Source organism: Balaenoptera physalus (genome assembly GCF_965194825.1).
Source record: "Balaenoptera physalus genome assembly, chromosome: 14".
In the NCBI taxonomy this organism is placed as follows: domain Eukaryota; kingdom Metazoa; phylum Chordata; class Mammalia; order Artiodactyla; family Balaenopteridae; genus Balaenoptera; species Balaenoptera physalus.
Window position 1 is genome coordinate 24,986,017 of NC_138893.1, and position 15,507 is coordinate 25,001,523.

Below are 15,507 nucleotides of genomic sequence, written 5' to 3' on the forward strand. Positions count from 1 at the left end.
ATCCCACATTCCGCAGAGCAGCTAAGCCCATGCGCCAAAACTACTGAGCCCACATGCCGCAACTACTGAGCCCGTGCACCACAACTACTGAAGCGTGCACACCTAGAGCCCGTGCTCCGCAACGAGAAGCCACCATAAGAAGAAGCCCATGCACGGCAATGAAGATCCAATGCAGCCAAAAAAAAAAAACAAAAGCGCATCATGGCTTTCTCTTAAGTAATGCATATTTAGAGAAAAAAGTCTAACCTGCCATTCATGGGACACTCTAATTTGTACTTGGACAAGACGTGCAGTTTGCTGCAACCGTTTCATCGCAAATCTGTAGCTTCTTGTGTCTCAGTCTTTCAAGAGTGACTTTTCTCCTGCTCCCAAGGGTGAGTGAACTCATCTTGAGCTGCTCTTCCCTCTGCCTGTGGGTCACACCGATCCTGCAGGATCCCACCCACGCTCCCCTCCCCACAAAGTCCCCAGGACCAGCCCCGGCACCCAGGCCCCTCCCTGCCTGCCCTCCCTCACGGAAAATGTGACCCTGACCTCTTCTGAACTGAGGACTCAGAGGCTGTCCTCACCTGGCTCCCCCACTGGAGGCTGGGGGCTAATCCCCATTTGCCCCCCTGAGTCCTGAACCAATTAGAGACAAGGAGTAAGGCGGAGGGGGGGTCAGATGTCTCCCTTGGCCCTCTTGGAGAATGTGGCTTAGGTGCCAGGCACCAGCTGGCTTCCTAATCCCACCTCCCACGAGTAGGTGACTTCCACGCAGGCCAGGGCTCCCGGTCAACACAGGCTCCCCCGAGGACTGGCCACGAGCTCCCACTTTTATTACTATTATTATTAATCTCACCATCACCTCTATCAATAAACAGCCCACAGGGCTTCCCTGGTGGCACAGTGGTTAAGAATCCACTTGCCAATGCTGGGGACACGGGTTCGAGCCCTGGTCCAGGAAGATTCCACATGCCGCAGAGCAACTACGCCCGTGAGCCACAACTACTGAGCCTGCGAGCCACAACTACTGAGCCCGCGAGCCACAGCTACTGAAGCCCACTCACCTAGAGCCTGTGCTCCGCAACAAGAGAAGCCACAACAATGAGGAGGCTGTGCACCGCAACGAAGAGTAGCCCCCCCTCACCACAACTAGAAAAAGCCCGTGCGCAGCAACGAAGACCCAACGCAGCCAAAACTAAAAACAAATAAATAACTTAATTTAAAAAAAAAACAAAAAACAGCCCACAGCCTACCAATCTCATTAGGAATCGCACTTGGCACAAATCCGGAGGCTGTTTGGTAAGACAACATTCCTCCCCAGAGTCCAAGCAAACATTTGGACATAGGGAGCAAAGGAGATTTAAAATTGAACCAGAAAAGGTGGAGCCAGTTTCTATCGTAAAGCCCTGCTGCCCCCAGGTGGGGAAACGGTTGCTGGAACAGGTCTGCTCGGCTTGTGTAGGACCTCCTACTCCGTCTGAGGACAAAGGAGGTCTGGCAGGGGAGCCCAAGAGGGTGGGCTCCCAATTAGGATAAGTTCTTCCTCTGCAAAAGAGAAGATTATTCTTGCCTTTGAGATCTCCAGAAAAACCTCTGTAATGTCCCCTCTTCCAGGCCCTAGCTATTTTCCTAAATTGGTGCAGAGAAAATGTGAAGTTGGGAGGGCTACCCCCTGGGTGCAGTGTGGTGCGCTGGAGCACCAGCGGGTGACAATGCTGGAAATATTGGGGGGACAGAGCCAGGGGGTGTCCCACACCATGGAACACAGCCCCAGCCAATGACAGCCATGATGTCTTTCAAAGGGTATGTGACATTCAAAGGTGGTCAGCAACACCTGGAATCCACATGGCTTGTGTAGCTGGAACTGTGCACTCCCCCAGAAGCAGTCAGCATTTGGACAGTTCCTAAAGTTCAGCTGATGTAAAAGCAAACTTGTTTATCACTGCAAATCCCTGGGCAATTCACTGGGGAAGATAAGAAGCAGAGCCCTTGCTTGTCACGTTCAAGATGAGACAAAGCGCAATATTCAGGCTGCAAAGGAAACCTGGTGTTTGCGGAGAGCAGAAGTGACGGTTTATTAAAAAATATAGGCTATGCTGGGGAAAAAGTAATATTGGGTTTTATGATTATTTCATATTGGGAATTGTTACATAGTTCCATGTCTGTTCTTTATATAACTACAGATTGCAATAATACATTTTGTAGCTTGTAAAGTTCTGAACAAGCAATTTTTACACAGCTACATTTAGTAGGTTGTTTAAAAAAAAAAAAGGAAAAAAGCTCACATTAAGAAGAGAGAAAATAAGCCTTTGGGAGAATTAAAACTACAACATTTTTTCACATCATTTCCTTGGAGTCTGATAGAACCTGTTTTAATAGTCTGGCTCTGATGCCCACCTGGATCGGATCAAGCAGAGCTTTATGGTGAGCTCACGGGGCCATTTGCTGGAACTGGTCTTTCGTGGAGATTTTGTAGGCCAGCAGACAAATAGTCAGCCCCAGGAGCTCTCTCAGGATTACAGAACGGTGGGCAAAATTTTTACTTATTCACAAAAGTTCTTAAGTCTCTCCCATGCCTGGGTACCGAGGAGCACACCTGGTGCATGATCTTGGGTGAAAAACACACATGACCCACAAAAAGACACGGAAGAAACTTAAATGACTATTACCAAGGGAAATAAGCCAATCTGGAAAAGACACATACTGTGTGATTTCAATTATATGACATTCTGGAATATGTAAAACTATGGAGACAGTATAAAGGTCAGTGGTTTCCAGCGTTTGGAAGAAAGAAAAATGAGTAAATGGAACATAGGGGGCTTTTAGGGCAATGAAACTATGATGCAATGTACTATAATGGTAGATATATGTCACTACCTATTTGTCAAAACCCACAGAACATACAAAACCAAGAATGAACCTTAATGTAAACCATGGGTTTGGGATAATGTGTCAGTGATGGTTTATCAATTATAACAAATGTACCACTCTGGTACAAGATTCTGCTGGTGGGGAAGTCTGTGTATGGGGAGAGGGAGCATATTGGACCCATTTGCACTTTTTGTTCAATTTTGCTGTAAATCTAAAACTGCTTTTAAAAATAAAGTCTATGTTTAAAAAAAACAAAAACAAAAACATGACCACAGTCCTTGCAGAACTTACAGATGGGGAGGAGGAAACAAGGTCACCCAAATAAGTCACACACAACCACGCAGACGTACAGCTGAGATCGCTCCTACAAAGGGGCATTCAGGACCCGAAAGACGCTGTCAGTCAGTGGTCAACCAGTTCCAAATTCCTACCCAAATCCATCCTTGCTGCTGGACTGGAGTCTCCAAATGGTCACGGACAGTCTTTCCATGACCGGTAACATGTTAGTACAAAACAGTTTAGTGCCCAAAGTTGCTAATTCCCTCATTGCAAACACCTAACCCCCTTCAGGGCGGCATCAATGAAAGTGATAGGAACCACATTAAATCTTCCAACAGAGCCGCGAGGCTCTTATCTCGGAGCCCCCGTAAGCCTGCTAACACTGTCACCTCCGATGCAACCAGCCTTTTAAGGAAATGCTTTCTTCAAAAATTAAAATAAATTACTCCCTTGGTTTCAGGAGAGAGTGTGACACAAATGAGATAATATCAGCCAATGCTTTGCCCTGGGTTTTAATAAGAAAGTGGGTTTTGTTTGCTGAAATGCCCATTTTTGAGACACATGAGCTCAGACTGGAAGATGACATATACGTTGTCTTTGAACACATCTGACTGTCCAGGCCCTTCTTCTGCACAGTGACCTTCCTTCAGGAAGAACAGATGCTCAGTTACCCAGGCAGCTCCTGGGTGAGTCCTGGAAGGGACAGCAGAAGTGGGGTCCCTTTGGAACAAGCTCCAATAATGAGCATTTTCTTCCAGGGCGAGGTCCGAGCTATCACAAACTGTAGTTTTTCAGCGTCCCCACCCTTACAGCTCGGTGTGCACCAAACTCCAAACCCACAATAAATGGGCTTAATTGGGCTATAAATGGACTTAACTTGGTCTCAGAGAATCAGAGCTCTCAAGGCTCCTCCAGCTCCAGGGAGCGAGAGGAGAGGGCTTTAAAGAGGTAGCCGGCCACTTTCACCACAAATATGCACTCACTTGGCGGGGGGAAAAGGGGTGCAGCCCTCGGACCCTGCAGTCCTAGAGGATGGGGCCAGGGAGGGGCGAGGAAGAGTGAGACCTGCACCCCTAACAGAACTGGAGTGAGAGGCCAGCGTGCCCCATCTGTCCATCATGGTCCAGGCAGGACTTCAGGGCCACACGTCCAGGAAGCTCCATTTCTGATGACTGGCCAAACCTACCTTAACTCCGTCCCCTCAAACCAAACTCTGCTCCTAAGCAGATGCAAAAGAAGGGTCACCAGATATGTGACAAAGTGCTCTCCAAACCAGGTTGAAAGGCAGACAGTCCCCATTACAGAGAGAGGCCACCCATCCCGGGATTTGAGTCAGCCCTGCAGAGAAATTTATAGGGTGACACTGAACCCACTGCTGTCTGAAAGTGTGACAGCTGGTGGGGGCCTGAGCATCTCATCCAAGCTGGGGTTCAAATCCTCTTTCCCAAAACATGGGTGAATATTTACATGTATTTTCAAAAACAAAAACAAAGGAATGATAAAATGAATGGATGACCTTATTTTTATCAATTTCATTATAAGTTATAAATACATTATAAATGTATAATTACACATGAATTAATTTTGCATATAATAAAAAACATTAGCTCTCATGTGGAGGTGAGAAGAGAGAGGAGGGGACGGGGGGCAAGGTAGGTTTTTCTCAGTATACCTGGCTTTATATTTGAATTTGGAGCTACATAAATATTTTCTAAAAAATAAATAAAGGATAAAAGGTTAAAAAGTGGTCCCTAAAAATCAAAAAACAAACGGAAACAAATAAACTCCACAGTAAATCAAGTTGGTGGCAACCACACAGAGAAAAAATTACTTCACATGAATCTAAGCACATTATTTTGACTGTTCAGCCTTTAGTTTGATATATATACAGCCTATGGGCAAAAGGGAATCTTACACTGCATTCAATCGTCTTATTCTTTTTAATAATGTCCATATTCACACTGGATTATTCCCAATTATCCACGTTTCCTCCCTGCAGCTGGATTTCACATTCCTGCCCCACTGGCTTAAGTCTTAGTTCTGTGACATGCAGGGTCCACCCTGCTGAACTCAGGATGGGCCATGCAACCTGATGCGCCCAAAAAAATGTGGGCGGGGGGCTTCCCTGGTGGCACAGTGCTTAAGAATCTGCCTGCCAATGCAGGGGACACGGGTTCGAGCCCTGGTCTGGGAAGATCCCACATGCCGCGGAGCGACTTAAGCCCGTGAGCCACAACTACTGAGCCTGTGCGTCTGGAGCCTGTCCTCCGCAACGGGAGAAGCCGTGACGGTAAGCGGCCCGCGCACCGCGATGAAGAGTGGTCCCCGCTCGCCGCAACTGGAGAAAGCCCTCGCACAGAAACGAAGACCCAACACAGCCAAAAAACAAATAAATATAAATAAATAAATAAATTTATTAAAAAAAAAAAATGTGGGCGGAAAAGATGCTGCAAGAAGTTTAAAAGCCAGCTTTTAGCCCACCGAGTCTGTTTTCTCTCGACCGTAACAATCAACCATGTTCCCGAAAGAGGGGCTACGTCAGTCTGGGGCTCTGAGCGAAGACAGTGGGAAACACAGCCACAGCCAACCATGAAGGGCACGGAGCGGGAACACGTAATAAACCCTTGTTGTAGCAAACCACTGGCGTTTGGGGCTGTTTCTACGCTATGACCTAACTTATCTCTACCAATAATGTTTGGTTACATAATAAATAGCATAATTATTTATACACAATAAGGAACATAGTACTTGTACCATTAGGAACCAAGATTTTCAGTGCAAAAGAGAAACATAAAATTAGTTTCAAGTCATTGAGTATAAGACCTTGTAATCTCTAATTTGAATTGTAGATATGGGTCTGAAGTCATAACTTTTTTTCTTTCTAAAAAGCATGTAGTTCACAACTCTGTTCACTGAAAAGGCCTAAAAATCAGTGACAGTCCGGTGGCAATGAGCGCCCCTCAGCACTCGGATTATGACCTCCAAATGCCATTTCTCACTGAGCAGAACCCAAGATCCTCCGGGAAACAGCTCGTCCCAGGTCTGCAGCCAGCAATGCTCCCAGTGAGCTGGAGAACACTTTATCAGCCTGGAGACACACACACACACACACACACACACACCACACACACACACACCACATACACACACACCACACACACACCACATACACACACACCACACACACACACACACACACCACACACACACACACACACCACACACACACACACCACACACACACCACACACACACACACACACCACACACACACACCACACACACACACACACACACACCACACACACACACACCACACACACACACACACACCACACACACACACACACACCACATACACACACCACACACACACACACACCACACACACACACACACACCACATACACACACACCACACACACACACACCACACACACACACACACACCACATACACACACCACACACACACACACACACCACACACACACACACACACACCACATACACACACACCACACACACACACCACACACACACACACACCACACACACACACACCACATACACACACACCACACACACACACACACACACACACCACACACACACACACACACACCACACACACACACACACACCACATACACACACACCACACACACACACACACACACCACACACACACACACACACACACACCACACACACACACACACACACACACACACACAGTCAAAGGCCATTGGGATTTCATCTAAACGTTAGGAGCTGGCTGAATAGGGAAAAGAAAAAAAAAAAAAAAAGGGAACACCGAAAAGATTAATGTTAACTGCGATGTGGTATCTTAGATTGGATCTTACAGGAAAAGGGTGATTGGTGGGAAAACTGGAGGAATCCAAATTAAAATCTGGAGTTCAGTTAATATGATCATGTACCAAAGTTGTTTTCTTTTCTTTTTTTGTTTTTTTTTTTTTAAATCTTTTTTTTTTTTTAAAGACTTTTTTTTTTAAAGGAATTCCTTTATTTTTATTATATTTATTTATTTATTTATTTTTGGCTGTGTTGGGTCTTCGTTTCCGTGCAAGGGCTTTCTCTAGTTGCGGCAAGCGGGAGCCACTCTTCATCGCGGTGCGCGGGCCTCTCACTATCGCGGCCTCTCTTGTTGCGGAGCACAAGCTCCAGATGCGCAGGCTCAGTAGTTGTGGCTCACGGGCCCAGTTGCTCCGCGGCATGTGGGATCTTCCCAGACCAGGGCTCGAACCCGTGTCCCCTGCATTAGCAGGCAGATTCTCAACCACTGCGCCACCAGGGAAGCCCCAAAGTTGTTTTCTTAAGTTTGACAAATGCCCAGGTAATGTCAGGATGTTCGCATTAGGGAAACGGTATAAAGAGGGTATTAGGGATTCTTTGCACCGTCTTGGCAACTTTTTTGTAAACCTAAAATTACTCCAAAATAACAAGTATATTTTTAAAAATATGATGGGTTAAATCACAATAGATGTAAAGTCACGGGTTCATAATAATACTGAAAATGACCAGGTTCATAATGATTGCGAGGGAACCAACTCATTTGTATGAATTGAAACATATAAAAAGAAAGAATAAAGCATCTACCTTGCCTTTCCCGTAGGGACTGTATTTCAGGTACATCAAATAGTTAACGAAGGCAAACAGCCTTTATTTGCAGTCCAGTTAGTAAGTGCAGAAGAAATGACAGAATTTTAAAATTACCACACTGATACTATAACCATTATAGAGGGCATGGAAGTATGGTAATATTTAGGAAAATTACATTTGCAATTATTCTTTGATACAATCATTGCATCTGTAGAAATCTATCCTGGCGCATGTTAGACATATGCCCCAAGCTATTTAGTGAAGCACAATTAGTAGTAGAAAAGACTAGAATTCACTCAAATGTTCGTTAATGGGGACTGTTTGATCAAACAATTAACAATGGAATGTTAATTCCATTAACAAAATGGAATACCACACAGCTGCAAAATAGAAAGGAGGAATTTCTCTATATACTTATGTGGAATTTAAGTAGAAAAAAAGCAGGGTGGCCAAAAATACATACGGTATGTTCTTTTAAAAACGGTGGAGACATTTTTTTAAAATATGTCAATATATATTTGAACATATGAAAATAAAGCAAATAATAAATTAAATACATTCCTAAATGTATTTCATTAACCAATTAAATTAAAAGATATTTTTAACAGTTACTTTTGGAGGGAGACAGAACAGAGAGGACGCAAGAAAGAGAGAAGTCCAATTTTTCTGTGAATATACCTTGTTCTATAGATTTGACTTTGGAAACAGGTAGCTATTTCATATATCTATAAACCAAGATTAAATTTAAAATCAGTTCCTAAAATTCAAAGTTGAGCCATATGAACACAACTGTGTTTTAAGTTAATGGCATAACTTCTTAGAGGGGAATTATTTTAAAGAATTTTAAATCGCAGCAAGATAACTGTACATCCTAGTGGGATATAGTCTCAGGACAAAAAGAACCGCGAGAACCTTTTAGACTGATTTCAGGAATCAGTGGCGGCAGTGTTAGAGGTAAGCGTGATGGTGGCAGTATTATTCTGAGACTGTTGTGTGTGCAGGTGTGTTGCAAATCAGTAATTATGTTGGTGCAATTGGGAGATGGAATTTTCAGCATGGGAGAAAGGGAGATAGAGACATAAGACAAATGAGGTTCAATAAAAATTCTATGGGCTTTCATTTTAATTGAAACAACTAGTATGAAGTTATTGTTTCTTTATCTCTAAAAACATGTGTGTTTCCTAGCCTGACCACTGGAAAAGCCTAAAAGCAACAACCAACCCAGTAGCAATAAGCATTCCTATCACCTTATTTTCTAGGTCACACTAAAACTAAACAACCCTTCTTTTAAAATGTCTGATTCAGTAAAATGGAAAATGTACAAGATGAGCCGGGAACGTTTTGTCTTAGCAGAAAGCAAAGATGTTATCAAAGACTGGGTCAGGTCAAAAGGACTCAGAATCCAACGTGCAGGTGCTCCCCTAGCCCCAAGATGGAACAATTTCAGAATTAATAAAGATAACAACTGCAACAGGTTAAATGTATCAAATTGTTCAAAGCCGCAAGTTCATAACGATCATTTTTTAAGACTCACTGGTCACCTCTGGAGTATGCTAGAGAACCAGGTCATTATTTTGAAAGATAGTAAATAGAGGGAATGGATCAAGCATTTATTCTGCCTCTCCTGTATGAACTTTCTCTTATAACTAAAAAATTAATGAGAAACTTCTTTTTGTAGAAATAGTACATCTAATAAAGGAAGAATTATAATAACACCATTTGAAATTCAATCCCTAGTAAATTAACAGATTTGGGCTGATCACTGATGGCTTATAACATCATAAAAAGAGAGAGAATCAGACATCCCTGCCTCTTAATGGAAGTGCATACATCTCCCTCTTGCCAAGAAAAACCCTCCCAACCTTGAATGTGACTGAACTTTGAGATCTAATTACCAGCTTATAGGAAATACAGGGGAACGTGTGACTAACACACACACACACACACACACACACACACACCATGCAGTCAGCAAAACCCAAGCTGTGGAAAACCCTACAGGACCAATAAAATGGTTTTTTTCAACAAATAAATTGCAAGGGGTGTGAGAGAGTGAAGAGGAAAAGGAGAAGAACAAAAACAAGAAACGTGCAGATTGAATTTGATTTACACACCACCCCTGGGAAATCTCCTTTTCACCAAAGGACAAAAATGAAGCTGGTTCCACACTAGACTCTAAATCCCATCATACAGGAAAGAGAAGTGATAAGAGAACACATTAAACAAAACCACAAATTACCATCACTGAACCCAGGGCGTGGGAGGTGCTACAGGACAAATGTCCCAGCTCCATCACGAGGCACAGGCATGAAGGGAGGGGCAGAAGAAAGAGGAGCCAAGGTTGATTAAAAGTCATTTAACAGACGTGTCAAACACAGGCAACGTGTGGACCGTGTTTGGCTCCTGATTAAAAACAAACCAACTGTAAAAATACATTTTTTTAGGAAGTTGGGGGAAATTGAACATGGGTTGGGTATAGATTATACTAAGAAAGCACTGTTAATTCTGCTGAATGTGATAATGGAATTTTGGTTATGTTTTTCTCAAGTCCTTACCTGTTACAAATAGATACTAAAGTATTTGTGGGAGAAATCATGTGATGTTTGGTATTTGCTCTAAAATACTCCAAGAGAAAAGGCTTTTCAGGGTTTACAAAGGAGACAAAGGGCAAGTTCTGATGGGCTTGAGGCCGGTGCCCGGAACGGGGAGGCCTCTCCGCCCTTCTCTCTGTCAGATACACACGGGTTTAAGAGATTTAATAAAGTTTCCCAATCTTTTGATTTCTTCACCTAAATCCACCAACTGCTTGGTTCCAACGTGACCATAAAAAAGGCAAAAAACAAAGCTAGGAAGCACCTTGAAAAATGAAAGAATGTAACTTACTGTCTCATTGCAGCATGCCTAATCTATGTCCAACAGCTAGAGACAGAAATTCTGTGGATTCCAGGCTTTGGACTGGAATATGATTCTAGCATTTAGTACATTTTTATTGTTGTTGTTATTTCAAAATTTCACTTGTTTTTTAAATACTTACTGACCAAATAAGAAAAACTCACTTTGTGCAAATCAATGGTTCCAGACCTGGCCATAGATCAGAAATGCCCATGGAAGAGTTAAACATACATGTCCCAAATCTTCTGATCCAACTGGGCTGAGATGGAGCCAGGTACCCGTCTTTTAACAAGCTCCCCAGGTATTCTGGGAGCAGCCAGTCCTGCGAGGCAGCTGGGAATCACCAGGTTGAGTAGGCCCATGTGTTGTGTGGTTCTTGTGACAGTCACCCCATTGATTAAGTTATCCTGCAACTTCACCTGACGCAAGAAAACATCCGTGGCCATCTACAGCAATATCTACAGTGATATCAGCTAACATTCACCGGACACGTACTATACACTCGGCATTTTGCGTGTACCAGCTCATTCAATCTTCATAACAACCCCCTCTGGAGGTGTTATTCGTATCCCATTTTACTGATGTGCCATCTGAGGTTAGAAAAGATGATAAGCAATTTGCCCAAGATCAAACAGCCAGTAAAGGGGAAAGCAGGAGACAAACTCAGACCCAGGGAATTCTGGGCTCCTGGTCTTACCCAGGATGCAAACTTGACTTTGAGGGTCTCATAAGAGCAATAAAAGAAAGATAACTGCATTTAAGAACTGTTTGCTTTTGTACTTAAATTTAGTTCTCACTTCCCTGCAGTCAGCAGACCTTCAAAATACACTGCTGCTGCCACCAGGGACACCAAACACACTTTCAGGGGAAAACACACCATTTCTCTTTGCCTAAAATGGAAAAAAGGAAAGAGGAAGTAATGTATCTGGAAGTTCCTATACCTAATACGACTGTGAGTTTTCTACCTCTACAGCACGTTTGCAGATTCCTGGATGCTCACTGAGTACCGAGTAACAGCCTGCAGAACTGAACTCAAGGAAGAAGCACCACACGTGTCCAGATGCATCACGATGACAAACCACCACAGCCGCCCGGGGCTTCCAGCTCCCTGTCCTGCCGGGACCCTGAGGCTTCCCCACACCTGCAAGGCGTGGGGTCACTTCCAGCTCTGGCAGCTGCCACCTCAAGATGACAAGAGAGCATTTCAATAATAAGGGACTCAGAACAGTCTTTCAAAAGTAACTATCAGGAACTTCTGTTACTGGTCATAAAGGATTAACCGCTACTGGAACTGTCCCCCTACCATAAACAACTAGAAAATCAGACAAAATATATAAAACAACTGTTTTCAGAAAACAGTGGACAAAAGACAATGCAAGACAGTGATCCCTAAGGGAAGAGAAACAAATGGATTGAGAGCTCACTGTCTGAGGCTGATTCTGGGCCACAGAACATTTGGGGGGAACCTGTGAATGAAAAATATTGCTGTCATATCAGTAAACAAAGGATGTGGCAGCCATCGAACCATCACATTATAGCCACCCAGATGGTGAGCCCTGAGGGAACTCAGGATGGAACAGGATGCCCGCCACCTAGCAGTCAGCTGCTGCAGCACCCCCACCCCCGATGGTGCCCCCTGAGGAGACTCAGAATGAGAAAGCACAGGACACTGGCCCCATGTAGCTGAGGGGCACATCAAAGGAATGACTTCAGTGAGCCCAGACTCCTGCATCTTCCCATACACAGAAAAGTGCTAAATTCCTTAACTAGAGATGTCTGGTTTTCTTTAATGAATGATAATCTTTTGATATTGCAACTACCGGTCTTTGTTGCAAAAACTATGTATCCTGGCTTCCCCCCCCTTCACCTCTTCAAAGCAGTCCCTCAGAGCTATCTGAGATGCTGCACCCTGGGCTTAAGTCAAGGACCAGACCAGGACATTAACATAGCTATTATCAACATGCTCTACATGCTCAAGGAAGTAAAGGAACACAGGGACAAAATGAGAAGAGATGTGGAAGATATTTTTTAAAGACCCAAATAAAACTTCTAGACCTGAAAATACAGCATTTGAAATTTTAAAAGTGCACCTGATGAAATGAACAGCAGAATAGATACCATAGAAGAGATCAATGAACTTGACTACATAGCAATAAAAACTATACACAATGAAGCACAGGGAGAAAAAATATGAACAGAGGCTCAGTGACCTTTGGAACAATATAAAGTGGTTTAAAGTACGTGTGACTGGCGTCCAATGCGGAGAGGAGAGAGAGGGGTGACAGAAAATGTATTTGAAGAAATCAAAATTGAAAGTGATCCAAATTAGGTGACATGTAAAAACCCACAGATCCAAGAAGCTGGACAAGCATCAAACAGAATAAACATAAATAAACTAAGTAATTAATTAATTAAAAATAACACAGGCACATCATAATCAAATTTCTGTAAACTAGTACTAAAGAGAAAATTTTAAAAGGAGGCAGAGGAAAAAGACACACCATTTGCAAAGGAATAAAGATAAGAATGATGGCAGAGCTCTTGTCAGAAACTATAAAATCCAGAGCACAATAGGTTTTTCTTTCACTAAATTGCTGAAAGAAAAATGTCAACTTGGAATTCTACGCTCAGCAGCAAAATACGTTTGAAAAAGAAAGGCAAAATACAGACTTTTTTTTTTTTTTTTTAATTTATTTTTGGCTGTGTTGGGTCTTCGTTTCTGTGTGAGGGCTTTCTCTAGTTGCGCCAAGCGGGGGCCACTCCTCATCGCGGTGCGCGGGCCTCTCACTGTCGCGGCCTCTCTTGTTGCGGAGCACAGGCTCCAGACGCGCAGGCTCAGTAGTTGTGGCTCACGGGCCCAGTTGCTCCGCGGCACGTGGGATCCTCCCAGACCAGGGCTCAAACCCGTGTCCCCTGCATTGGCAGGCAGACTCTCAACCACTGCGCCACCAGAGAAGCCCCAATACAGACTTTCTGAAACAGACAAAAGCTGAGAGAATTCATCTCTAGCAGAAGTATACTACAAAAAATATAGGCAACTCTTCAAGCAAAAAGAAATGCTATTACACTATATTTAAATCCTAAAGCAACCACTAAAAATAATAACAAGATGACAATAAAAACTAATAAGCAAATAGTGGGGATAAAACTAAATATAAACAAATATTGAATCACTATGCTGTATCCCTGAAATTAATATGTTACATGTCAACTCCATCTCAATACAAAAAAGGACAGAAAAAAATTAAATATTAAAGCTATCCAAATAATCCCAAAGAAGTCAGAAAAAGAGGCAAAAAAGGAACAAAGAACACAAAGAAGAGATGGGAAATAGAAAGCAAGATAGTAGATTTAATCCCAAATATATTAATAATTAATTAATTAATGCCAGTGATTGCATTAAACATAAATGGCCTAAACACTCTGATAATTAAAGATAAAATGTTTCGGTCTTCATAACACACATATGTTGTCTACCAGGAAGCCCCCACAGAATACAAAGCCCCAGTAAGTTCAAGTGTGTGGCCTCAGTTTGACTGCCCTCTGCAGGGGAGGCAGTGTGGAAAGTGTTTCCCTACTGTGTGCTAAAATCACCCCAGCTTCCAGCCTCAGTCTTACCAGTCAATATGAAGGGAGAGGGAAGTGGGGCAGGAGAGAGGACAGGGCCCAAGGGGTGGATGTGGCCAGAAATCAGGTCCCCAAGAGGAGGTCATGCATGCAAACCATAGTGTCCAAGAGGACAGGGGCCTGGCCAGTGTCGACCTGGGCACACGCCATGCAGGGGGGAGGGCAGGGGCGATGGAGGGGCCTGTGGCCTCTGTGGGCTCTGGGGTGGCGCTGCCCAGGCTAGCAGGGGCATCCGGGCCCCATCACCTGTGCCCTCTGGTATCACTCGCGTGGAAGAGGGGACTCTGCCAATGGAATTAAGGTTACTGATGTGTTGACCTTAATATAGTAAGACTGTTCTGGATTATCCAATCATGTGAGCCCTTCCTTAAAGCAGAAGAGGAGGGCAGAGGAGAAATCCAGAAAGAACCAAAGCAGGAGAAGCACTTGGCCCATACCCGGGCTTGGAAGAACGGGAGGCGGTGAATTCTGCCAACAAGCAGCCGGCCTGCACGGCCTGCAGGGGTCATCGCCTAACGTCTTCCTTACTTTCTGGAGCCCATGCAAAGGTGGCCATATTTAGCATCGTTGTTCGTGGAAGCAGCCTGACCTGCTGGCCCCACCCACGACCCATCCTGAGGACCAGCTCTGGCCAGGCGCAGGGGGTTCAGACCTGCCCCACAGGAGACAACGGAGGAAAAGCACTTGGCACAGAGACATGCACGTAACAGGATCTCAGGGAAGTCCTTGCTGCCACCACCATTGCTGCCAGCCCTGCCATCACCTCTGTGATGCCTACAGGGGTGCTTGGCCCCTCGGCTCCAAGCCTGCCTCTGCCTCTCCCTGCAAGGCCAGTGCCCCGTCCCCAACACCTGTGCCCGCCGCCCTGAACTCGCGCTGGGGTGAAGGGAGTGAGGGTACAAAGTGCCCGGGCGAGCCTGCACAGAGAAGGTGTTCCAAGGATGCTCGCCAGGGCTCCCCTGGTGGCACAGTGGTTGAGAATACGCCTGCCAAGGCAGGGGACACGGGTTCGAGCCCTGGTCCGGGAAGATCCCACATGCCGCGGAGCAACTAAGCCCGTGTGCCACAACTACTGAGCCTGCACTCTACCCGCGAGCCACAACTACTGAGCCCGTGTGCCTAGAGCCCATGCTCTGCAACAAGAGAAGCCACTGCAATGAATGGCCAGCACACCACAACGAAGAGTAGCCCCCGCTCGCGGCAACTAGAAACCCCGCGCACAGCAACAAAG

At 44.6% G+C, this 15,507-nt stretch overlaps 1 long non-coding RNA gene across 1 annotated transcript in view; it reads left to right on the forward strand.

Moving 5' to 3' along the window:
• Positions 1-14,684, forward strand: part of LOC309642169 — a 998,009-nt gene extending 983,325 nt beyond the window's left edge. Inside the window, exon 2 of the long non-coding RNA XR_014253022.1 lies at positions 13,318-14,684. This is a non-coding gene — a long non-coding RNA (uncharacterized lncRNA). The remainder of the gene's footprint in view (positions 1-13,317) is intronic.
• The last annotated feature ends 823 nt before the right edge of the window (positions 14,685-15,507 follow it).